Genomic DNA, 27254 nt, shown 5'->3' with positions numbered 1-27254 from the left:
AGCCTATCGACAACTGCCTGATTGCGCCCGACATTGCCTGGTTCCGTCCTGGTTCCACCCTGGTCACTGCTGAGTGACCCAGACTCTGTCCCCTCTGCTTTCAGGTACTTTTCTACATCGATCCACCCTTGGATCGCACCGGACACTTCTGCTTCCCAGCGCCTGCAGCTGCAACAGCTCCAAGCACCAAGAACCTGCGTGACAGAACCCGACGCCACTTCGACCCTGTGCACCCACGGCCTGTGGGTGAGGTAACTTTGCAACGCCGGTGTCTTTACACTGGTACACACCTCTAGGGTCTGTGTCTAAAGTTTTGTGTTCCTAGGTTCAGCGGAAGTATCTTTTTATTCACTTTAATTGACTTTTACGCACCATTGACAGTGCATTGGTGCGCGCCGCACTTTCCGTGCTGCACCCGTCTCCTGTGGGCTACTCCCGACTTCTTCATTGCTTGTCCTGACTGCTCCCAGCGAATCTCTAGGCCCTAGGCCTAACCATTGTTCGTAAAGTGTTACTTATACCACTTTTTTGATATATGGTCTGAGTGGCCACCCGCCCTCATCCATAAACGTGCAACTTTATATGTGTAACAGTGCTTTTGATTTAACGCTTGTGCCCCTTTCCTCATAAAGAGTACTGGGGAGTAATTTAGAAATAAATACATATATTTTTATAATATATACTTGTGTGGTGTCCTTTCATTTGATTACAGGATTGTATGTGGTAAAACAAGCTCGCTTAACACGACCTCTTAAGTTAAGCCTTTAAGGCTGCTTAGTCCATGCTACCACTAGGATAGCTTGTCTACAAGGTTGACTTACAACCTGACATCTTTGGGGTTTGTTTGGACTGATAACCAGTGGTTCCAGAATTGGAAACACTACCTATCAGGCCAACTTCTCACATTGGTGTGCAGCGGTGCGGATTTGAGCTTGCTGTTTGTTTTACCATTGCAATCTTTATCAAATTGAAAGATCACATCAAGTACCTCTAGGTACATATAAATCAAAAGCTTAGCATATTAAGTTCTACTGAACTTAGTAGTTGTAGATTAAAGGGATTAGCACACCCTGACTACAACTCACTAGCAAGGTACAGTAGGAAACCACTTAGTGTAGGTAAGTGCACCACTTACACCTCACTAGCAGTCATGTCTGATACAGGTAGAGCCTCAGGCTCTGCTCCTGTAGAAGTTGATCCTATAGGGACAACATCCAGATATGACAACCTTAGCCACAAAGACCTGAGTGCCTTGTGCACAGCCAGGGGGCTAAAAAAGGGCAGAGGCCCTACCATTCCTTCCCTAATAGCTCTCCTAGAAAAGGATGATCTAGATAAGGTGAGTCAGGCTCCCTTAGATTCAGGTGAAGGGATAAACTCCCCTGAGAATGAGAATCTTCCAGAAGAAGAAGAGGAGGAGGAAGAGGAAGAGGAAGGCTCTGATGTAGAAGAGCCTGAAGATCAGGATCAGCAGGGAAACCAGGTACAGGTTGCCAGGCTTAACCAGGCCAACTTGGACCTACATGGGAATGGAGAGGGCCAGCACCACTCCAGATCTCATAACCAAATTCTCCCAGGTAATAGAAGGGAGAGATCTCTGTCAAGGGACTCTCACCTTTCTAGTGCCTCAAGAGAATCTCAAAGAGGAATGACTTCCTCCCAGAGAAAAGAGCATAGGGCCAGGATGAGGGCTGTCCAACTCCAGATAGAGAGGGAGGAGGTAGCTCTGGCTCAAGCTAAACTGACCTTAGCTCAAGCTAAACTTACCTTGGCTAGGGAACAGAAAATAAGTGGCTTAGATGCCACTGGTGGCAGCAAAGTTCCTAAAGAAAAAGACAGGGCCTATGACAATAGAAACCTGACAAAAATTGTGCCCCCCTACAAGGAAGGGGATGATATCCACAAATGGATGACTGCTCTTGAGAGGGCCTGCATGGTACAGCAGGTCCCTGAGGATCAGTGGGCAGCAATTTTATGGTACTCCTTTTCTGAGAAAGGGAGGGACAGGCTCCTCACTGTTAGACCTGAGGATGCCAAAAACTACTCTGTTCTGAAGAGTGCTCTTATTGAAGGGTTTGGCCTAACCACTGAGCAATACAGGTTGTTGTTCAGAGACACCCAAAAAGCACAGACTCAGGACTGGACTGATTTTGTAGATTGTGCCACTAAGGCTCTGGAGGGTTGGCTGCAGGGAAGTAAAGTTTCAGACTATACAGGATTGTACAATCTTATGATGAGAGAACAGATCCTTAATAACTGTCAGAACCAGCTGTTGCATCAATACCTTGTTGACTCTGATTTGACCTCTCCCCAAGAATTGGGAAAGAAGGCAGACAAATGGGTCAGAACAAGGATTAAGCAGAAAAACCAGAACCAAGGTGACCAGAAGAAAACAGACCAGAAGGGTGGGAATCAGAAAGATAAAGAAAAGGACCAGAAGTCTTCAGGCCCCCAAACTAGCAATAAGGAGGGGGGTTCCCAAAATGGAAACAAGAAAAAGAAGAACGATGGCCCAAAGAAACCTTGGTGTAATACCTGCAAATCAGTTTCACACTGGGGCAGTGAATGCACTAAGAAAAATCCAGTCCCCACCACTGCAGCTCCTAAAGCAACTGCACCCCCTAGTACAGTCAGCAGTGGTGGTACACAGCCAAAGGGTTTAGTAGGGTTGACCCTGGGTACTGAGGTGGAATCTGGCCTAGTCAGAATCCCCACACAGGCAGTTCTCCTATATGATGTGGACATATCTTTGCCCACTGCAGTAAGCCCCAGTAACCTGGGCAAATATAGGCAGACTCCCTTAATTAATGAGAAACTGGCTCAGGCCTACAGGGACACTTGTGCCAGTGTCACAATGGTGGCACCTGGCTTTGTGGACCCTGGACAAATTGTACTAGGTGAAAGTTACCTAGTGACCAATGCAAGCAACTCCACTACTTCCCATAGTGTGGCTGTTGTGAACTTCTCCTGGGGAGGGGTAGATGGCCTAAAGAAAGTTGTTGTGAGTGCAGACCTCCCAGTAGACTGTCTGTTAGGCAATGATCTTGAAAGCTCAGTTTGGTCAGAAGTGGAGTACAGGACTCATGCAGAAATGCTAGGGATTTCAGCTCATGTCCTTGCAGTGACAAGGTCTCAGGCTAAGAAGTGCCTTCCTGAACCAGTGGTGGATCTTGAAACAATAGACCAACCACAACCCAAGAGAAGGAGCAAGAGGGTTAAGGCTGTGCCTTCCCACTTGCCCCAGGTTGAGGATCAGGTTTCACAGGAAACTGATTCTGCAGTCCAAGAGGAGACTGTCTCTGAGGAGCTTGAACCTGATCAGGTTGAGTTTCTGGGGACAGGGGGACCCTCAAGGGCAGACCTGGGGCAGGCCCAATTAGATTGCCCTTCACTTGAACCCCTCAGACAGCAAGCTGCTGCTGAGGCTGCAGGGAATGCTCAAGGTACCCATAAAGTGTATTGGGATGAAGGACTCCTTTATTCAGAGGCTAGAGACCCCAAGCCTGGCACAACCAGGAGGTTGGTTATACCTTTGAAGTTTAGGGGCTTCCTTCTTACCTTGGCCCATGATATTCCCCTTGCAGGACACTTAGGCCAGAACAAGACTTGGGACAGGCTTGTTCCACACTTTCACTGGCCTCACATGTCAGAAAATGTCAAGGAGTTTTGTCGCTCCTGTGTCACTTGCCAAGCCAGTGGTAAGTCAGGTGGCACAACAAAGGCCCCCCTGATACCACTACCTGTGGTGGGGGTACCCTTTGAAAGAGTTGGAATAGACATTGTGGGTCCCATGGATCCTCAAACAGCATCTGGGCACAGATTTATACTGGTGGTAGTGGATCATGCCACCAGGTACCCAGAAGCAATTCCCCTGAGGACCACCACAGCTCCTGTGGTGGCAAAAGCCCTCATTGCAGTTTTCTCAAGAGTGGGCTTTCCAAAGGAGGTTCTTTCAGACAGAGGTACTAACTTCATGTCTGGATACTTAAAAGCAATGTGGAAAGAGTGTGGAGTAAACTATAAGTTTACCACACCCTACCATCCACAGTGCAATGGGCTTGTGGAAAGGTTCAACAAGACCCTAAAGGGAATGATAAAAGGGTTACCAGAGAAGCTTAGGCGGAAATGGGACATCCTTTTACCCTGCTTGCTCTTTGCTTACAGAGAGGTCCCACAGAAGGGGGTTGGCTACAGCCCTTTTGAACTTTTGTTTGGCCACCCTGTAAGAGGTCCATTGAGTTTGGTGAAGGAAGGATGGGAGTTACCTCTCAAAAAGCCTAAACTAGACATTGTGGATTATGTACTTGGTCTCCGCTCCAGGATGGCTGAATACATGGAGAGAGCATCCAAAAACCTTGAGGCCAGTCAGGAATTACAGAAAGCCTGGCATGACCAAAAGGCTGTTCTGGTTGAGTACCAGCCAGGGCAGAAGGTGTGGGTGTTGGACCCAGTGGGGCCAGCAGCTCTCCAGGACCAATGGACTGGACCCTACCCTATCATTGAAAAGAAGGGAGAAGTCACCTACCTGGTTGACTTTGGCACCCCTAGGAGCCCCCACAGGGTGCTCCATGTCAATCGTTTGAAAGCATTTGTTGACAGGGAGGACATGAGTCTCCTCATGGCCACAGATGGGGAACAGGAGGAAGAGAGTGACCCTCTCCCAGACCTGCTTTCCCAGAACCCTGATGATGGTTCAGTTGATGGAGTAGCCTTGGCAGGCAGCCTCACTGAGCAGCAACAGGTGGACTGCAGACAGGTGTTGCAGGCCCACAGACACTTGTTTTCACTCACACCCAGTCAGACTAACTGGTGCACCCATGAGGTGGATACTGGTGACAATCTGCCTGTGAAGAATAAGATCTACAGGCAACCTGACCATGTCAGGGATTGTATAAAGGCTGAGGTGCAAAAGATGTTGGAGCTTGGAGTGATTGAGCCATCAGAGAGCCCATGGGCTAGCCCAGTGGTCCTTGTGCCAAAACCTCATACCAAAGATGGGAAGAGAGAAATGAGGTTTTGTGTGGACTACAGAGGTCTCAATGCTGTCACTAGGACAGATGCTCATCCCATTCCAAGAGCAGATGAGCTCATTGATAAATTGGCTTCTGCCAAGTTTCTGAGCACATTTGATTTGACAGCTGGCTACTGGCAAATCAGACTAGCTGAAGAGTCAAAAGCCAAAACAGCATTCTCTACCCCTAGTGGACATTATCAGTTTGTGGTAATGCCCTTTGGTTTGAAGAATGCACCTGCCACTTTCCAAAGGTTGGTGAACCAAGTCCTTGCTGGGTTGGATGACTTTTGCGCAGCATATCTAGATGATATTGCTGTCTTTAGCTCCACCTGGGAGGATCACCTGATCCACCTGAAGAAGGTTCTGGAGGCCCTGCAAAAGGCAGGCCTGACTATCAAGGCTACTAAGTGCCAGATAGGGCAGAGCAAGGTTGTATACTTGGGCCACCTAGTAGGTGGGGGTCAAGTTCAGCCACTGGAGAGCAAGATCCAGACCATACAGGACTGGACTCCTCCAACTACCCAGACACAAGTCAGAGCCTTCTTGGGCCTGACTGGGTATTACAGAAAATTTGTAAAGAACTATGGGTCCATTGTGACACCATTGAATGACTTGACATCCAAGAAGATGCCCAAAAAGGTTCAGTGGACAGTTAGCTGTCAAAAGGCATTTGATGACCTGAAGAAGGCCATGTGCTCTGCACCTATCCTGAAGAGTCCTGACTACTCCAAACAGTTCATTGTACAGACAGATGCTTCTGAGTTGGGGGTGGGAGCTGTGCTTTCACAACTTAATCAAGATGGTCAAGACCAGCCCATTGCTTTTATTAGCAGAAGGCTGACCCCCAGGGAGAAACGTTGGTCAGCTATTGAGAGGGAGGCCTTTGCTGTGGTTTGGGCCCTGAAGAAGTTGAGGCCATACTTGTTTGGTACTCACTTCCTAATTCAGACAGACCATAAGCCCCTCTTGTGGCTAAATCAGATGAAGGGTGAAAATCCCAAACTGCTCAGGTGGTCCATTTCCCTACAGGGGATGGACTTTACAGTGGAGCACCGCCCAGGGACTGACCATGGTAATGCAGATGGTCTCTCCAGGTACTTCCACTTAGAACATGAAGACTTATCTGGTCAAGGTTAAGTTTAATGTCCCTGCGTTTGGGGGGGGGTTATGTAGGAGAGTAGGGTCTGCTATCCTATGGTCACCCCAATTTTTGCTTTTTGCTTCACTGGTTTTCGACTTACTGAGGCTGTGGGCCTGCTAATCAGACCCCCAGCCTGCTGTTCTCTCTCTAAATTCTTAATACATGTGCTATAGGTACATACCACAATTGGAAATGGACGCCTTGTCAGCCCTTGTACCATGCACTATAGGTGCTCAGGGCATAGGTGCCACCAAGGCCTACCAGGGGCTGAAGCATAGCTTTTGCCACCCCTGGCTGGTTCTTAAATTGACACAACTGGCTGATCACTCAGCTGGGGCAAGTGGGTGTAATCACCCCTTGCTTAGATATAGTATACCTATATCTAAACCTATATCTGGACACATATATAGCCTGTAAGCCACTCCTATGGAAGGCCTCATCAATCCTGGAGGCAGAGTGCGTGGTTTTATGTGAGATGGTGCTCTGGCGTGAGCTGAGCCTGTCTGCAGCTGTCGGGAACAACTCCCTAAGCTGATCCGGGATAATGCCATACCATATACTCTTAAGCGCATTATAATCCTCGCGGTTATATAGCAACTTTGGTTTGGCTTTATCAAAACATGTCGTGTAAGGTGTCATACGAATTGGAATACTACCCCCTCGCCAGTTCTGGCGACGGGGGTAGCATTCCACCCTTCTAGAGGGAGAAGACATGTTACTTTACTGAAACGCGGTTGATTTAAAGATGAGCCTCAGATCCACAAAATGGATGCCCCTGCCACAGACACGGGTCTGACCTCCTGCTGCTGACCGAAACCCGGCAAAGGAGGCCTGGACAAAGAGTTTCCTGTCACAGGGCGGTGTCAAACCACCCCAGACAGGAGATATTGGATTGGAGTAGGGAGGTTTCAATGAAACCAGACACTGCCTGGGGAGCACAAGGCTGCCCCTTGCAGGATCCGGCCAAACCGGTTCTGGGGCCTCCCAGCCCCTGTCCCAGCGCGGCCAGGATCAAAGGAGAGGGGTGTAACCACCCCCTTCCTGGGTCCCACCCATAGGAGGGGACCTAGCAGGATGTCCAACCCCCTAGATTCGAATAAGAGGGGGAGCAGTCCCAACGGACCTCAGATCATCCTGAAGAAACATAAGAAACGAAATCTGGACCCTTCGACTTTCTACACGACGTGAGAAGACTGAAGAATCTCCCTTGTGGTCAAGGAGTGACCACCCTGTGCAAACAGGCACCATCCAGCCCTCGACCCTTGCTTTGTTGCAGTTCCCGCCGGAACTCGAGCGACAGAGATCGACGAGATCAAGCTTGCCTGCCTTCTACCTGCCCGATCCACAGTCCCTGCAGAGCTGGGACCCGTGGAGGCGACCGGAAGCGTGGGGCACGCCATCTTGAAAAGGCCACGAGACGCTGACCGTGCGGCCCACGAGTGACCCTCGAAGCTGTACACCGGGGTTTGAGAAGCCCCAGCCCCGAGCTCCACTTGCACCAAAGCTCACCCCTCCACACTCGCTGAGTGCTGCGTGGGGCCCTTCTGCTTGTGTGCGCTCGACGCGTGGGCCCGGTCACTTGCCAGCTGGCTTGTGGCCCCTGTGCCGACGAACTTTGAAATCCGACTTGCTTTTCTGGTTGCTCCAGATCTGCACCAGCTCCTGTGAAAAGGAGCACCCACTCTGACCCTCCCGGTTCGAGTGATAAGCAATCTCCCGGTTCCGCGTGGATTGCTTTTGCCAAGTGCTGTTTGCTACAATCTTCAAGCCGACGGTGCTGACGGCGAGAGCCTACGTGGGACAGATCGTGACCCGCTCCTGGACGTCGCAGATGCCCCAGAGCCCACGTGACAGCGGAGAGAAGCCTATCGACAACTGCCTGATTGCGCCCGACATTGCCTGGTTCCGTCCTGGTTCCACCCTGGTCACTGCTGAGTGACCCAGACTCTGTCCCCTCTGCTTTCAGGTACTTTTCTACATCGATCCACCCTTGGATCGCACCGGACACTTCTGCTTCCCAGCGCCTGCAGCTGCAACAGCTCCAAGCACCAAGAACCTGCGTGACAGAACCCGACGCCACTTCGACCCTGTGCACCCACGGCCTGTGGGTGAGGTAACTTTGCAACGCCGGTGTCTTTACACTGGTACACACCTCTAGGGTCTGTGTCTAAAGTTTTGTGTTCCTAGGTTCAGCGGAAGTATCTTTTTATTCACTTTAATTGACTTTTACGCACCATTGACAGTGCATTGGTGCGCGCCGCACTTTCCGTGCTGCACCCGTCTCCTGTGGGCTACTCCCGACTTCTTCATTGCTTGTCCTGACTGCTCCCAGCGAATCTCTAGGCCCTAGGCCTAACCATTGTTCGTAAAGTGTTACTTATACCACTTTTTTGATATATGGTCTGAGTGGCCACCCGCCCTCATCCATAAACGTGCAACTTTATATGTGTAACAGTGCTTTTGATTTAACGCTTGTGCCCCTTTCCTCATAAAGAGTACTGGGGAGTAATTTAGAAATAAATACATATATTTTTATAATATATACTTGTGTGGTGTCCTTTCATTTGATTACAGGATTGTATGTGGTAAAACAAGCTCGCTTAACACGACCTCTTAAGTTAAGCCTTTAAGGCTGCTTAGTCCATGCTACCACTAGGATAGCTTGTCTACAAGGTTGACTTACAACCTGACATCTTTGGGGTTTGTTTGGACTGATAACCAGTGGTTCCAGAATTGGAAACACTACCTATCAGGCCAACTTCTCACAGGCACTCAGTCATGTGATGTTGGCTGTTCTTTCAACATGTGTGCACGTACCATTGGACATGATTGCACACAGGATGTTGTTTGTGGGTGAACAGTGTGTGTGTAGTTAGCTGTAGTGCCTTATATTTCTGTCACGTCACACATACAATCAGTGTCTGCAACATGTATTATTTGGATTGTGTTGGTCAAGATGTGATAGTGTTGTTCAGGTATGCGGTGCTGGAGAAATGACATCTGCTTCCATCTACTCCCACACAGGAGGGCTCCAAATGTGCATCGACCATACACTGTGCTGGAGGACATGGTTGATGAGGAGGTGATCTGCAAATTCCGGCTTTACTGACCGACATTGCTGGACCTTGTAGCACAATTGGCACCCCATCTGCAGCCACGAAGGCCATATCCTGGAGCAATTACACCCACAGCAAAGGTGACAGGCACATTCCAGTACACAGTTGGTCATGCCGGGCAGATGTCCCAATCCATGTTCAGCATGGTACTGCGGGATGTGCTGGACGCCATGATGCGTTACAAGGATGATTACATCCGTTTCCCACATCCAGCCGAGCTGGCTGCAGTGAAAGGGGACTTTTATGACCTGGGCCAGATTCCACACAATTTGGTCTGGTTCCACCCCAGGCACGTGAACCTATCTATCGCAATCGTAAGCACTACCATTCAATCAATGTGCAAGTGGTGTGCCTGGCTGACAACATCATCTCCCATGTGTGTGCCAGATTTCCCGGGTCGCACTTGACTCACACATCCTGCGGAGCAGCATTGTCCCCCAACTGATGGCCAATCTGCATCAAGAACGTGCGTGGCTTGTAGGTGAGTGTGCTGTGATGACTACTGTGTTGTATGTGTGCCATGCTGTTCACACCAGTCCTGGTAATGATGTATGTGTCTGTCATCCCCCCACCTAGGTGACTCTGCGTACCCAAACCGCCTGTGGCTGCTAAGCCCCCTATGAAATCATACTACCACCCGTGAGAAATGCGCTCTAATGATGCCCATGGGAAGACACGTAGGGTGGTGGATCATACTTTTGGACTGCTGAAGTCTAGCTTTCGCTGCCTGGATAAAACCAGAGGGGCCCTGCCATACTCACCCGGCAAAGTATGCAAAATCGTGGTTGCCTGCTGCATGGTCCACAACCTGGCCTTGCGCAAGGATATTGAACTGATCATGGACCCTGCTGACCAACAGGTTGCTCCGCCTCCCATCGCAACCATGTCCAGTGATGAGGATAGTGGGGAGGAAGAAGGTGTGGACCAGATGCGTCAGCTCATTGATCGCTACTTTCCTTGATTGTGAGTAACTACCTCTTGTGCTGCTGTTCAATGCATGATGTATGTCTGCTGGTGATGGGTGGATGTGGTGTGTGAATGCTGCCTGTTCTGTTATCTTCTGTTTGCACATGTGTGTGGGACATGGTGTACGAACAATGCTCCCTGATGTGTGTCCTGTGATCCGCTTACTTTGTGATGATTGTGGTTTGTGGCATGTTGCAGAATGTTGTTGTGTGATGGGTGTGATTCAGTTTCCTGACCTGTGCTTGTTGTTCTCTGATTGTCCCTAGGTCACTCACACAGAGCCATGATTCCAAACAACATTGATCCCTGCACCTGCTGATGACAACAACTAAGACAAATCTGTGTTTAAACATGAAGACCTTGAGTGTTTCCTTGAGTTGTATTTACAGGGTGTGGATTTGTGTTAGTAGATATTTACAAATGTGTGGTGGAGGGGAAGTGTGAGTTGAAGGTCATGTCAGATGACACTACCGTGGGGACACCACATTGTGTGATGTACACCTAGTCCTAACAGACATGTGCCAATGCTTGGCAATGTGGGGCAAGATAGTTCACAGAGTCAATGCCAGGCTCAAGGAAGGGTGTAGTCAGTGCCTGCCCATGTTCGTCCGGGTGTCTAGTGCTTTGCCACTGCTCTGTCCTGGGTCCAGCCTTGGACGGCCCCTCCGTCTTGGAGCCTGAATGGAGCCAGCTGTGGGGGCAGGTTGTTCGGAGGACACCTCCCTGTCAGTGGCCTCAGGTGATGTTGGCGGTGGTGATGGTGCCCTGTCCTGCTGGCCACTTGGGGGAGGGGGAGGTGGTGTTGTGTGGGATAACCACTCCCTCCAAAGAGTTGTTTGCTGCCCCATGAGGTCCACCATTTGGCCCATACGGTTGTCCATGGACCGCAACAGCTGGCAGGTGTCATGTGAGTCTTGGCACGTCCGATCCGCCTGTGCCTGCGACTGCTCGTACGACGCTTGCACTCTTGCAATGGCATCCAGCGTCTCGGTCCCAGGATTGTGTTGGTCTTGTCCCTGACCTCGCCTTGCACCTGCCCTCTTGTTCGTGACCTGTGGCCTCACCTGTGTCCTCCCCCGTCCACTCTCCCTGCTAGCCTGTGATGTTGATGGACCATCATCGTCCAATGGGTCTGGCAGGATGGCACTGGCAGGAGTGGTGGTGGTGGTGGTGGTGGTGGTGGTAGTTGCACAGGTCACATGGGCAGTAGCTGCTGTTGTTCTAATGGCCGAGGTGGTGGAGGCAGGAATGTCCGGGGGGCCTGATGGCCCTGAGAGTGTAGTTGGACCGGCATCGTCCTCCGCATACGAGTTCTCCAGGGAATCATCACTGGAGAGTCCAAGCTGTGAGGGGGCGGACTGGTGCTGGCGGTTGGTGTTTTCTCCTGTCAAGTCTCGGTCACCTGAGGGACAAGAATTTAAGAATCAATGCTGTGGACATGACAGGTTTGTTGTTGTTACATTTTAATTTACTAGGGACATGGGGGCCTGTTGGGAGTTGTAGTGCTGGGCCCACCCCCACCCCCACCCTCCCTGTAGACATGGGGGTCTTTTGGGAGTTGTAGTGCTGGAGCCACCCCCCACCCACCCTCCCTGTAGACATGGGGGCCTGTTGGGAGTTGTAGTGCTGGAGCCACCCCCACACCCACCCTCACCCTCCCGATAGACATGTGGGCCTGTTGGGAGTTGTAGTGCTGGGCCCACCCCCACACCCACCCTCCCTGTAGACTTGGGGGTCTGTTGGGAGTTGTAGTGCTGGAGCTACCCCCACACCCATCCTCACCCTCGCTGTCGACATGGGGGCCTGTTGGGAGTTGTAGTGCTGGAGCCACCCCCACACCCACACTCACCCTCCCTGAAGACATGGGGGCCTGTTGGGAGTTGTAGTGCTAGAGCCAACCCCACACCCGCCCTCACCCTCCCTGTAGACATGGGGGCCTGTTGGGAGTTGTAGTGCTGGGCCCACCCCCACACTCACCCTCCCTGTAGACATGGGGGCCTGTTGAGAGTTGTAGTGCTAGAGCGAAGTAGTGTGGCTCACTGGTTAGAGGCGGCAGACCCGAGAGCAGAGGACGGCCCGGGACCAGGGTTCGATTCCCGGTGCAGCAGGTTTCTGGACCAGGGTCAGCGGACTCGATAATTCTCTCGCCTCGGTGCCCACTCTGATCAGCGATCACACTCGGCAACTCTGGGCATTAGATTGCCTCATCTTCACTAACGGCCCCACCAGACCGTCGGGAATGCCTGGTCTCACCCTGGAGATACCCATTAAGGGACCATCTCTCAGGGAAGCCAGGAAGGGTTTCGCAGCGGTCGAAGCGCCTTGGGACCCTACGGGTAAGTAGTGCGCTATATAAATGCCTATACATTTACATTTACATTTACCCTCAACCTCCCTGTAGACATGGGGGATTGTTGGGAGTTGTAGTGCTGGAGCCACCCCCACACCCACCCTCACCCTCCCTGTAGACAAGGGGGTCTGTTGGGAGTTGTAGTGCTGGGCCCACACCCACACCAACCCTCCCTGTAGACATGGGGGCCTGTTGGGAGTTGTAGTACTGGGCCCACCCCCACACCCACCCTCCCTGTAGACATGGGGGACTGTTGGGAGTTGTAGTGCGGGAGCCACCCCCACACCCACCCTCCCTGTAGACAAGGGGGCCTGTTGGGAGTTGTAGTGCTGGGTCCCCCCCCACACCCACCCTCCCTGTAGACATGGGGGCCTGTTGGGAGTTGTAGTGCTAGGCCCACCCCCACACCCACCCTCCCTGTAGACATGGGGACCTGTTGGGAGTTGTAGTGCTAGAGCCACCCCCACACCCACCCTCCCTGTCGACATGGGGGTCTGTTGGGAGTTGTAGTGCTGGAGCCACCCCCACACCCACCCTCACCCTCCCTATAGACATGGGGGCCTGTTGGGAGTTGTAGTGCTGGGCCCACCCTCACACCCACCCTCCCTGTAGACATGGGGGCCTGTTGGGAGTTGTAGTACTGGAGCCACCCCCACACCTACCCTCCCTGTAGACATGGGGGTCTGTTGGGAGTTGTAGTGCTGGAGCCACCCCCACACCCACCCTCACCCTCGCTGTCGACATGGGGGCCTGTTGAGAGTTGTAGTGCTGGAGCCACCCCCACACCCACCCTCACCCTCCCTGTAGACATGGGGGCCTGTTGGGAGTTGTAGTGCTAGAGCCACCCCCACACCCGCCCTCACCCTCCCTGTAGAAATGGGGGCCTGTTGGGAGTTGTAGTGCTGGGCCCACCCCCACACCCACCCTCCCTGTAGACATGGGGGCCTGTTGGAAGTTGTAGTGCTGGAGCCACCCCAACACCCACCCTCACCATCCCTGTAGACATGGGGGCCTGTTGGGAGTTGTAGTGCTGGGCCCACCCCCACACCTACTCTCCCTGTAGACATGGGGGCCTGTTGGGAGTTGTAGTGCTGGGCCCACCCCCACACCCACCCTCCCTGTAGACATGGGGACCTGTTGGGAGTTGTAGTGCTAGAGCCACCCCCACACCCACCCTCCCTGTTGACATGGGGGTCTGTTGGGAGTTGTAGTGCTGGAGCTACCCCCACACCCACCCTCACCCTCGCTGTCGACATGGGGGCCTGTTGGGAGTTGTAGTGCTGGAGCCACCCCCACACCCACACTCACCCTCCCTGAAGACATGGGGGCCTGTTGGGAGTTGTAGTGCTGGGCCCACCCTCACACCCACCCTCCCTGTAGACATGGGGGCCTGTTGGGAGTTGTAGTACTGGAGCCACCCCCACACCTACCCTCCCTGTAGACATGGGGGTCTGTTGGGAGTTGTAGTGCTGGAGCCACCCCCACACCCACCCTCACCCTCGCTGTCGACATGGGGGCCTGTTGAGAGTTGTAGTGCTGGAGCCACCCCCACACCCACCCTCACCCTCGCTGTCGACATGGGGGCCTGTTGAGAGTTGTAGTGCTGGAGCCACCCCCACACCCACCCTCACCCTCCCTGTAGACATGGGGGCCTGTTGGGAGTTGTAGTGCTAGAGCCACCCCCACACCCGCCCTCACCCTCCCTGTAGAAATGGGGGCCTGTTGGGAGTTGAAGTGCTGGGCCCACCCCCACACCCACCCTCCCTGTAGACATGGGGGCCTGTTGGAAGTTGTAGTGCTGGAGCCACCCCAACACCCACCCTCACCATCCCTGTAGACATGGGGGCCTGCTGGGAGTTGTAGTGCTGGGCCCACCCCCACACCTACTCTCCCTGTAGACATGGGGGCCTGTTGGGAGTTGTAGTGCTGGGCCCACCCCCACACCCACCCTCCCTGTAGACATGGGGACCTGTTGGGAGTTGTAGTGCTAGAGCCACCCCCACACCCACCCTCCCTGTTGACATGGGGGTCTGTTGGGAGTTGTAGTGCTGGGCCCACCCCCACACCCACCCTCCCTGTAGACATGGGGACCTGTTGGGAGTTGTATTGCTGGAGCCACCCCCACACCCACCCTCACCCTCCCTGTAGACATGGGGGCCTGTTGGGAGTTGTAGTGCTGGAGACACCCCCACACCCACCCTATCCTCCCTGTAGACATGGGGGCCTGTTGGGAGTTGTAGTGCTAGAGCCACCCCCACACCCGCCCTCACCCTCCCTGTACACATGGGGGCCTGTTGGGAGTTGTAGTGCTGGAGCCACCCCCACACCCACCCTCACCCTCCCTGTAGACATGGGGGCCTGTTGGGAGTTGTAGTGCTGGGCCCACCCCCACTCCTACCCTCCCTGTAGTCATGGGGGCCTGTTGGGAGTTGTAGTGCTGGGCCCACCCCCACACCCACCCTCCCTGTCGACATGGGGGTCTGTTGGGAGTTGTAGTGCTGGAGCCACCCCCACACCCACCCTCACTCTCCCTATAGACATGTGGGCCTATTGGGAGTTGAAGTGCTGGGCCCACCCCCACACCCACCCTCCCTGTAGACATGGGGGCCTGTTGGGAGTTGTAGTGCTGGAGCCACCCCCACACCCACCCTCCCTGTCGATATGGGGGTCTGTTTGGGAGTTGTAGTCCTGGAGCCACCCCCACACCCACCCTCACCCTCCCTATAGACATGGGGGCCTGTTGGGAGTTGTAGTGCTGGGCCCACCCTCACACCCACCCTCCCTGTACACATGAGGGCCTGTTGGGAGTTGTATTGCTGGAGCAACCCCCACACCTACCCTCCCTGTAGACATGGGGGTCTGTTGGGAGTTGTAGTGCTGGAGCCACCCCCACACCCACCCTCACCCTCGCTGTCAACATGGGGGCCTGTTGAGAGTTGTAGGGCTGGAGCCACCCCCACACCCACCCTCACCCTCCCTGTAGACATGGGGGCCTGTTGGGAGTTGTAGTGCTAGAGCCACCCCCACACCCGCCCTCACCCTCCCTGTAGACATGGGGGCCTGTTGGGAGTTGTAGTGCTGGGCCCACCCCCACACCCACCCTCCCTGTAGACATGAGGGCCTGTTGGGAGTTGTAGTGCTGGAGCCACCCCCACACCCACCCTCCCTGTAGACATGGGGACCTGTTGCGAGTTGTTGTGCTGGAGCCACCCCCACCCCCACACCCACCCTCCCTGTAGACATGGGGGCCTGTTGGGAGTTGTAGGGCTGGAGCCACCCCCACACCCACCCTCACCCTCCCTGTAGACATGGGGGCCTGTTGGGAGTTGTAGTGCTGGAGCCACCCCCACACCCACCCTCACCCTCCCTGTAGACATGGGGGCCTGTTGGGAGTTGTAGTGCTGGCCCACCCCCACACCTACCCTCCCTGTAGACATGGGGGCCTGTTGGGAGTTGTAGTGCTGGGCCCACCCCACACCCACCCACCCTGTAGACATGGGGGCCTGTTGGGAGTTGTAGTACTGGGCCCACCCCCACACCCACCCTCCCTGTAGACATGGGGGTCTTTTGGGAGTTGTAGTGCTGGGCCCACCCCACACCCACCCTCCCTGTAGACATGGGGGCCTGTTGGGAGTTGTAGTACTGGGCCCACCCCCACACCCACCCTCCCTGTAGACATGGGGGCCTGTTGGGAGTTGTAGTGCTGGGCCCACCCCCACACCCACCCTCCATGTGGACATGAGGACCTGTTGGGAGTTGAAGTGCTAGAGCCACCCCCACACCCACCCTCCCTGTCGACATGGGGGTCTGTTGGGAGTTGTAGTACTGGAGCCACACCCACACCCACCCTCACCCTCCCGATAGACATGTGGGCCTGTTGGGAGTTGTAGTGCTGTGCCCACCCCCACACCCACCCTCCCTGTAGACATGGGGGTCTGTTGGGAGTTGTAGTGCTGGAGCCACCCCCACACCCACCCTCACCCTCCCTGTAGACATGGGGGCCTGTTGGGAGTTGTAGTGCTGGAGCCACCCCCACACCCACCCTCACCCTCCCTGTAGACATGGGGGCCTGTTGGGAGTTGTAGTGCTGGCCCACCCCCACACCTACCCTCCCTGTAGACATGGGGGACTGTTGGGAGTTGTAGTGCTGGGCCCACCCCACACCCACCCTCCCTGTAGACATGGGGGCCTGTTGGGAGTTGTAGTACTGGGCCCACCCCCACACCCACCCTCCCTGTAGACATGGGGGTCTGTTGGGAGTTGTAGTGCTGGGCCCACCCCACACCCACCCTCCCTGTAGACAAGGGGGCCTGTTGGGAGTTGTAGTGCTGGGCCCACCCCCACACCCACCCTCCATGTAGACATGGGGACCTGTTGGGAGTTGTAGTGCTAGAGCCACCCCCACACCCACCCTCCCTGTCAACATGGGGGTCTGTTGGGAGTTGAAGTGCTGGAGCCACCCCCTCACCCACCCTCACCCTCCCGATAGACATGTGGGCCTGTTGGGAGTTGTAGTGCTGTGCCCACCCCCATACCCACCCTCCCTGTAGACATGGGGGCCTGTTGGGAGTTGTAGTGCTGGAGCCACCCCAACACCCGCCCTCACCCTCCCTGTAGACATGGGGGCCTGTTGGGAGTTGTAGTGCTAGAGCCACCCCCACACCCGCCCTCACCCTCCCTGTAGACATGGGGCCTGTGGGGAGTTGTAGTGCTGGGCCCACCCCCACACCCACCCTCCCTGTAGACATGGGTGTCTGTTGGGAGTTGTAGTGCTGGGCCCACCCCCACACCCACCCTCCCTGTAGACATGGGGGCCTGTTGGGAGTTGTAGTGCTGGGCCCAACCCCACACCCACCCTCCCTGTCGACATGGGGGTCTATTGGGAGTTGTAGTGCTGGAGCCACCCCCACACCCACCCTCCCTGTCGACATGGGGGTCTGTTGGGAGTTGTAGTGCTGGAGCCACCCCCACACCCACCCTCACCCTCCCGATAGACATGTGGGCCTGTTGGGAGTTGTAGTGCTGTGCCCACCCCCACACCCACCCTCCCTGTAGACATGGGGGCCTGTTGGGAGTTGTAGTGCTGGAGCCACCCCCACACCCACCCTCACCCTCCCTGTAGACATGGGGGCCTGTTGGATGTTGTAGTGCTAGAGCCACCCCCACACCCGCCCTCACCCTCCCTGTAGACATGGGGCCTGTGGGGAGTTGTAGTGCTGGGCCCACCCCCACACCCACCCTCCCTGTAGACATGGGTGCCTGTTGGGAGTTGTAGTGCTGGAGCCACCCCCACACTCACCCTCACTGTAGACATGGGGACATGTTGGGAGTTGTTGTAGTGCTGGAGCCTCCCCCACCCCCACACCCACCCTCCCTGTAGACATGAAGGCCTGTTGGGAGTTATAGTGCTGGGCCCACCCCACAGCTACTCTCCCTGTAGACATGGGGGCCTGTTGGGAGTTTTAGTGCTGGGCCCAACCCCACACCCACCCTCCCTGTAGACATGGGGGCCTGTTGGGAGTTGTAGTACTGGGCCCACCCCCACACCCACCCTCCCTGTGGACATGGGGGTCTGTTGGGAGTTATAGTGCTGGAGCCACCCCCACACCCACCCTCCCTGTAGACATGGGGGCCTGTTGGGAGTTGTAGTGCTGGGCCCACACCCACACCCACCCTCCCTGTAGACATGGGGGCCTATTGGGAGTTGTAGTGCTGGGCCCACCCCCACACCCACCCTCCCTGTAGACATGGGGACCTGTTGGGAGTTGTAGTGCTGGAGCCACCCCCACACCCACCCTCCCTGTTGACATGGGGGTCTGTTGGGAGTTGTAGTGCTGGAGCCACCCCCACACCCACACTCACCCTCCCTATAGACATGGGGGCCTGTTGGGAGTTGTAGTGCTGGCCCACCCCCACACCTACCCTCCCTGTAGACATGGGGGCCTGTTGGGAGTTGTAGTGCTGGGCCCACCCCACACCCACCCTCCCTGTAGACATGGGGGCCTGTTGGGAGTTGTAGTACTGGGCCCACCCCCACACCCACCCTCCCTGTAGACATGGGGGTCTGTTGGGAGTTGTAGTGCTGGGCCCACCCCACACCCACCCTCCCTGTAGACAAGGGGGCCTGTTGGGAGTTGTAGTGCTGGGCCCACCCCCACACCCACCCTCCATGTAGACATGGGGACCTGTTGGGAGTTGTAGTGCTAGAGCCACCCCCACACCCACCCTCCCTGTCAACATGGGGGTCTGTTGGGAGTTGAAGTGCTGGGCCCACCCCCACACCCACCCTCCCTGTAGACATGGGGACCTGTTGGGAGTTGTAGTGCTAGAGCCACCCCCACACCCACCCTCCCTGTTGACATGGGGGTCTGTTGGGAGTTGTAGTGCTGGGCCCACCCCCACACCCACCCTCCCTGTAGACATGGGGACCTGTTGGAAGTTGTATTGCTGGAGCCACCCCCACACCCACCCTCACCCTCCCTGTAGACATGGGGGCCTGTTGGGAGTTGTAGTGCTGGAGACACCCCCACACCCACCCTATCCTCCCTGTAGACATGGGGGCCTGTTGGGAGTTGTAGTGCTAGAGCCACCCCCACACCCGCCCTCACCCTCCCTGTACACATGGAGGCCTGTTGGGAGTTGTAGTGCTGGAGCCACCCCCACACCCACCCTCACCCTCCCTGTAGACATGGGGGCCTGTTGGGAGTTGTAGTGCTGGGCCCACCCCCACTCCTACCCTCCCTGTAGTCATGGGGGCCTGTTGGGAGTTGTAGTGCTGGGCCCACCCCCACACCCACCCTCCCTGTCGACATGGGGGTCTGTTGGGAGTTGTAGTGCTGGAGCCACCCCCACCCCCACCCTCACTCTCCCTATAGACATGTGGGCCTATTGGGAGTTGAAGTGCTGGGCCCACCCCCACACCCACCCTCCCTGTAGACATGGGGGCCTGTTGGGAGTTGTAGTGCTGGAGCCACCCCCACACCCACCCTCCCTGTCGATATGGGGGTCTGTTTGGGAGTTGTAGTCCTGGAGCCACCCCCACACCCACCCTCACCCTCCCTATAGACATGGGGGCCTGTTGGGAGTTGTAGTGCTGGGCCCACCCTCACACCCACCCTCCCTGTACACATGAGGGCCTGTTGGGAGTTGTATTGCTGGAGCAACCCCCACACCTACCCTCCCTGTAGACATGAGGGTCTGTTGGGAGTTGTAGTGCTGGAGCCACCCCCACACCCACCCTCACCCTCGCTGTCAACATGGGGGCCTGTTGAGAGTTGTAGGGCTGGAGCCACCCCCACACCCACCCTCACCCTCCCTGTAGACATGGGGGCCTGTTGGGAGTTGTAGTGCTAGAGCCACCCCCACACCCGCCCTCACCCTCCCTGTAGACATGGGGGCCTGTTGGGAGTTGTAGTGCTGGGCCCACCCCCACACCCACCCTCCCTGTAGACATGAGGGCCTGTTGGGAGTTGTAGTGCTGGAGCCACCCCCACACCCACCCTCCCTGTAGACATGGGGACCTGTTGCGAGTTGTTGTGCTGGAGCCACCCCCACCCCCACACCCACCCTCCCTGTAGACATGGGGGCCTGTTGGGAGTTTTAGGGCTGGAGCCACCCCCACACCCACCCTCACCCTCCCTGTAGACATGGGGGCCTGTTGGGAGTTGTAGTGCTGGAGCCACCCCCACACCCACCCTATCCTCCCTGTAGACATGGGGGCCTGTTGGGAGTTGTAGTGCTAGAGCCACCCCCACACCCGCCCTCACCCGCCCTCACCCTCCCTGTAGACATGGGGGCCTGTTGGGAGTTGTAGTGCTGGAGCCACCCCCACACCCACCCTCACCCTCCCTGTAGACATGGGGGCCTGTTGGGAGTTGTAGTGCTGGCCCACCCCCACACCTACCCTCCCTGTAGACATGGGGGCCTGTTGGGAGTTGTAGTGCTGGGCCCACCCCACACCCACCCACCCTGTAGACATGGGGGCCTGTTGGGAGTTGTAGTACTGGGCCCACCCCCACACCCACCCTCCCTGTAGACATGGGGGTCTGTTGGGAGTTGTAGTGCTGGGCCCACCCCACACCCACCCTCCCTGTAGACATGGGGGCCTGTTGGGAGTTGTAGTACTGGGCCCACCCCCACACCCACCCTCCCTGTAGACATGGGGGCCTGTTGGGAGTTGTAGTGCTGGGCCCACCCCCACACCCACCCTCCATGTGGACATGAGGACCTGTTGGGAGTTGAAGTGCTAGAGCCACCCCCACACCCACCCTCCCTGTCGACATGGGGGTCTGTTGGGAGTTGTAGTACTGGAGCCACACCCACACCCACCCTCACCCTCCCGATAGACATGTGGGCCTGTTGGGAGTTGTAGTGCTGTGCCCACCCCCACACCCACCCTCCCTGTAGACATGGGGGTCTGTTGGGAGTTGTAGTGCTGGAGCCACCCCCACACCCACCCTCACCCTCCCTGTAGACATGGGGGCCTGTTGGGAGTTGTAGTGCTGGAGCCACCCCCACACCCACCCTCACCCTCCCTGTAGACATGGGGGCCTGTTGGGAGTTGTAGTGCTGGCCCACCCCCACACCTACCCTCCCTGTAGACATGGGGGACTGTTGGGAGTTGTAGTGCTGGGCCCACCCCACACCCACCCTCCCTGTAGACATGGGGGCCTGTTGGGAGTTGTAGTACTGGGCCCACCCCCACACCCACCCTCCCTGTAGACATGCGGGTCTGTTGGGAGTTGTAGTGCTGGGCCCACCCCACACCCACCCTCCCTGTAGACAAGGGGGCCTGTTGGGAGTTGTAGTGCTGGGCCCACCCCCACACCCACCCTCCATGTAGACATGGGGACCTGTTGGGAGTTGTAGTGCTAGAGCCACCCCCACACCCACCCTCCCTGTCAACATGGGGGTCTGTTGGGAGTTGAAGTGCTGGAGCCACCCCCTCACCCACCCTCACCCTCCCGATAGACATGTGGGCCTGTTGGGAGTTGTAGTGCTGTGCCCACCCCCATACCCACCCTCCCTGTAGACATGGGGGCCTGTTGGGAGTTGTAGTGCTGGAGCCACCCCCACACCCGCCCTCACCCTCCCTGTAGACATGGGGGCCTGTTGGGAGTTGTAGTGCTAGAGCCACCCCCACACCCGCCCTCACCCTCCCTGTAGACATGGGGCCTGTGGGGAGTTGTAGTGCTGGGCCCACCCCCACACCCACCCTCCCTGTAGACATGGGTGTCTGTTGGGAGTTGTAGTGCTGGGCCCACCCCCACACCCACCCTCCCTGTAGACATGGGGGCCTGTTGGGAGTTGTAGTGCTGGGCCCACCCCCACACCCACCCTCCCTGTCGACATGGGGGTCTATTGGGAGTTGTAGTGCTGGAGCCACCCCCACACCCACCCTCCCTGTCGACATGGGGGTCTGTTGGGAGTTGTAGTGCTGGAGCCACCCCCACACCCACCCTCACCCTCCCGATAGACATGTGGGCCTGTTGGGAGTTGTAGTGCTGTGCCCACCCCCACACCCACCCTCCCTGTAGACATGGGGGCCTGTTGGGAGTTGTAGTGCTGGAGCCACCCCCACACCCACCCTCACCCTCCCTGTAGACATGGGGGCCTGTTGGATGTTGTAGTGCTAGAGCCACCCCCACACCCGCCCTCACCCTCCCTGTAGACATGGGGCCTGTGGGGAGTTGTAGTGCTGGGCCCACCCCCACACCCACCCTCCCTGTAGACATGGGTGCCTGTTGGGAGTTGTAGTGCTGGAGCCACCCCCACACTCACCCTCCCTGTAGACATGGGGACATGTTGGGAGTTGTTGTAGTGCTGGAGCCTCCCCCACCCCCACACCCACCCTCCCTGTAGACATGAAGGCCTGTTGGGAGTTATAGTGCTGGGCCCACCCCACACCTACTCTCCCTGTAGACATGGGGGCCTGTTGGGAGTTTTAGTGCTGGGCCCAACCCCACACCCACCCTCCCTGTAGACATGGGGGCCTGTTGGGAGTTGTAGTACTGGGCCCACCCCCACACCCACCCTCCCTGTGGACATGGGGGTCTGTTGGGAGTTATAGTGCTGGGGCCACCCCCACACCCACCCTCCCTGTAGACATGGGGGCCTGTTGGGAGTTGTAGTGCTGGGCCCACACCCACACCCACCCTCCCTGTAGACATGGGGGCCTATTGGGAGTTGTAGTGCTGGGCCCACCCCCACACCCACCCTCCCTGTAGACATGGGGACCTGTTGGGAGTTGTAGTGCTGGAGCCACCCCCACACCCACCCTCCCTGTTGACATGGGGGTCTGTTGGGAGTTGTAGTGCTGGAGCCACCCCCACACCCACCCTCACCCTCCCTATAGACATGGGGGCCTGTTGGGAGTTGTAGTGCTGGCCCACCCCCACACCTACCCTCCCTGTAGACATGGGGGCCTGTTGGGAGTTGTAGTGCTGGGCCCACCCCCACACCCACCCTCCCTGTAGACATGGGGGTCTGTTGGGAGTTGTAGTGCTGTGCCCACCCCACACCCACCCTCCCTGTAGACAAGGGGGCCTGTTGGGAGTTGTAGTGCTGGGCCCACCCCCACACCCACCCTCCATGTAGACATGGGGACCTGTTGGGAGTTGTAGTGCTAGAGCCACCCCCACACCCACCCTCCCTGTCAACATGGGGGTCTGTTGGGAGTTGAAGTGCTGGAGCCACCCCCTCACCCACCCTCACCCTCCCGATAGACATGTGGGCCTGTTGGGAGTTGTAGTGCTGTGCCCACCCCCATACCCACCCTCCCTGTAGACATGGGGGCCTGTTGGGAGTTGTAGTGCTGGAGCCACCCCCACACCCGCCCTCACCCTCCCTGTAGACATGGGGGCCTGTTGGGAGTTGTAGTGCTAGAGCCACCCCCACACCCGCCCTCACCCTCCCTGTAGACATGGGGCCTGTGGGGAGTTGTAGTGCTGGGCCCACCCCCACACCCACCCTCCCTGTAGACATGGGTGTCTGTTGGGAGTTGTAGTGCTGGGCCCACCCCCACACCCACCCTCCCTGTAGACATGGGGGCCTGTTGGGAGTTGTAGTGCTGGGCCCACCCCCACACCCACCCTCCCTGTCGACATGGGGGTCTATTGGGAGTTGTAGTGCTGGAGCCACCCCCACACCCACCCTCCCTGTCGACATGGGGGTCTGTTGGGAGTTGTAGTGCTGGAGCCACCCCCACACCCACCCTCACCCTCCCGATAGACATGTGGGCCTGTTGGGAGTTGTAGTGCTGTGCCCACCCCCACACCCACCCTCCCTGTAGACATGGGGGCCTGTTGGGAGTTGTAGTGCTGGAGCCACCCCCACACCCACCCTCACCCTCCCTGTAGACATGGGGGCCTGTTGGATGTTGTAGTGCTAGAGCCACCCCCACACCCGCCCTCACCCTCCCTGTAGACATGGGGCCTGTGGGGAGTTGTAGTGCTGGGCCCACCCCCACACCCACCCTCCCTGTAGACATGGGTGCCTGTTGGGAGTTGTAGTGCTGGAGCCACCCCCACACTCACCCTCCCTGTAGACATGGGGACATGTTGGGAGTTGTTGTAGTGCTGGAGCCTCCCCCACCCCCACACCCACCCTCCCTGTAGACATGAAGGCCTGTTGGGAGTTATAGTGCTGGGCCCACCCCACACCTACTCTCCCTGTAGACATGGGGCCCTGTTGGGAGTTTTAGTGCTGGGCCCAACCCCACACCCACCCTCCCTGTAGACATGGGGGCCTGTTGGGAGTTGTAGTACTGGGCCCACCCCCACACCCACCCTCCCTGTGGACATGGGGGTCTGTTGGGAGTTGTAGTGCTGGAGCCACCCCCACACCCACCCTCCCTGTAGACATGGGGGCCTGTTGGGAGTTGTAGTGCTGGGCCCACACCCACACCCACCCTCCCTGTAGACATGGGGGCCTATTGGGAGTTGTAGTGCTGGGCCCACCCCCACACCCACCCTCCCTGTAGACATGGGGACCTGTTGGGAGTTGTAGTGCTGGAGCCACCCCCACACCCACCCTCCCTGTTGACATGGGGGTCTGTTGGGAGTTGTAGTGCTGGAGCCGCCCCCACACCCACCCTCACCCTCCCTATAGACATGGGGGCCTGTTGGGAGTTGTAGTGCTGGGCCCACCCCCACACCCACCCTCCCTGTAGACATGGGGGCCTGTTGGGAGTTGTAGTGCTGGAGCCACCCCCTCACCCACCCTCCCTGTAGACATGGGGGCCTGTTGGGAGTTGTAGTGCTGGGCCCACCCCCACACCCACCCTCCATGTGGACATGGGGACCTGTTGGGAGTTGTAGTGCTAGAGCCACCCCCACACCCACCCTCCCTGTCGACATGGGGGTCTGTTGGGAGTTGAAGTGCTGGAGCCACCCCCACACCCACCCTCACCCTCCCGATAGACATGTGGGCCTGTTGGGAGTTGTAGTGCTGTGCCCACCCCCACACCCACCCTCACCCTCCCTGTAGACATGGGGGCCTGTTGGGAGTTGTAGTGCTGGAGCCACCCCCACACCCACCCTCTCCCTCGCTGTAGACATGGGGGCCTGTTGGGAGTTGTAGTGCTAGAGCCACCCCACACCCGCCCTTACCCTCCCTGTAGACATGGGGCCTGTGGGGAGTTGTAGTGCTAGAGCCACCCCCACACCCACCCTCCCTGTTGACATGGGGGCCTGTTGGGAGTTGTAGTGCTGGCCCACCCCCACACCCACCCTCCCTGTAGACATGGGTGCCTGTTGGGAGTTTTAGTGCTGGGCCCAACCCCACACCCACCCTCCCTGTAGACATGGGGGCCTGTTGGGAGTTGTAGTACTGGGCCCACCCCCACACCCACCCTCCCTGTGGACATGGGGGTCTGTTGGGAGTTGTAGTGCTGGAGCCACCCCCACACCCACCCTCCCTGTAGACATGGGGGCCTGTTGGGAGTTGTAGTGCTGGGCCCACACCCACACCCACCCTCCCTGTAGACATGGGGGCCTATTGGGAGTTGTAGTGCTGGGCCCACCCCCACACCCACCCTCCCTGTAGACATGGGGACCTGTTGGGAGTTGTAGTGCTGGAGCCACCCCCACACCCACCCTCCCTGTTGACATGGGGGTCTGTTGGGAGTTGTAGTGCTGGAGCCGCCCCCACACCCACCCTCACCCTCCCTATAGACATGGGGGCCTGTTGGGAGTTGTAGTGCTGGGCCCACCCCCACACCCACCCTCCCTGTAGACATGGGGGCCTGTTGGGAGTTGTAGTGCTGGAGCCACCCCCTCACCCACCCTCCCTGTAGACATGGGGGCCTGTTGGGAGTTGTAGTGCTGGGCCCACCCCCACACCCACCCTCCATGTGGACATGGGGACCTGTTGGGAGTTGTAGTGCTAGAGCCACCCCCACACCCACCCTCCCTGTCGACATGGGGGTCTGTTGGGAGTTGAAGTGCTGGAGCCACCCCCACACCCACCCTCACCCTCCCGATAGACATGTGGGCCTGTTGGGAGTTGTAGTGCTGTGCCCACCCCCACACCCACCCTCACCCTCCCTGTAGACATGGGGGCCTGTTGGGAGTTGTAGTGCTGGAGCCACCCCCACACCCACCCTCTCCCTCGCTGTAGACATGGGGGCCTGTTGGGAGTTGTAGTGCTAGAGCCACCCCACACCCGCCCTTACCCTCCCTGTAGACATGGGGCCTGTGGGGAGTTGTAGTGCTAGAGCCACCCCCACACCCACCCTCCCTGTTGACATGGGGGCCTGTTGGGAGTTGTAGTGCTGGCCCACCCCCACACCCACCCTCCCTGTAGACATGGGTGCCTGTTGGGAGTTGTAGTGCTGGAGCCACCCCCACACTCACCATCCCTGTAGACATGGGGACCTGTTGGGAGTTGTTGTAGTGCTGGAGCCTCCCCCACCCCCACACCCACCCTCCCTGTAGACATGAAGGCTTGTTGGGAGTTGTAGTGCTGGGCCCACCCCCACACCTACCCTCCCTGTAGACATGGGGGCCTGTTGGGAGTTGTAGTGCTGGGCCCACCCCCACACCCACCCTCCCTGTAGACATGGGGGCCTGTTGGGAGTTGTAGTACTGGGCCCACCCCCACACCCACCCTCCCTGTGGACATGGGGGTCTGTTGGGAGTTGTAGTGCTTGAGCCATCCCCACACCCACCCTCCCTGTAGACATGGGGGCCTGTTGGGAGTTGTAGTGCTGGAGCCACCCCCACACCCACCCTCACCCTCCCTGTAGACATGGGGGCCTGTTGGGAGTTGTAGTGCTAGAGCCACCCCCACACTCACCCTCACCCTCCCTGTAGACATGGGGGCCTGTTGGGAGTTGTAGTGCTGGAGCCACCCCCACACCCACCCTATCCTCCCTGTAGACATGGGGGCCTGTTGGGAATTGTAGTGCTAGAGCCACCCCCACACCCGCCCTCACCCTCCCTGTAGACATGGGGCCTGTTGGGAGTTGTAATGCTGGAGCCACCCCCACACCCACCCTCACCCTCCCTGTAGACATGGGGGCCTGTTGGGAGTTGTAGTGCTGGCCCACCTCCACACCTACCCTCCCTGTAGACATGGGGGCCTGTTGGGAGTTGTAGTGCTGGGCCCACCCCACACCCACCCTCCCTGTAGACATGGGGGCCTGTTGGGAGTTGTAGTACTGGGCCC

The sequence above is a fragment of the Lissotriton vulgaris genome, chromosome 5, assembly GCF_964263255.1.
Source record: "Lissotriton vulgaris chromosome 5, aLisVul1.2, whole genome shotgun sequence".
NCBI lineage: Eukaryota > Metazoa > Chordata > Amphibia > Caudata > Salamandridae > Lissotriton > Lissotriton vulgaris.
Note: the sequence above shows the minus strand (reverse complement) of the source record.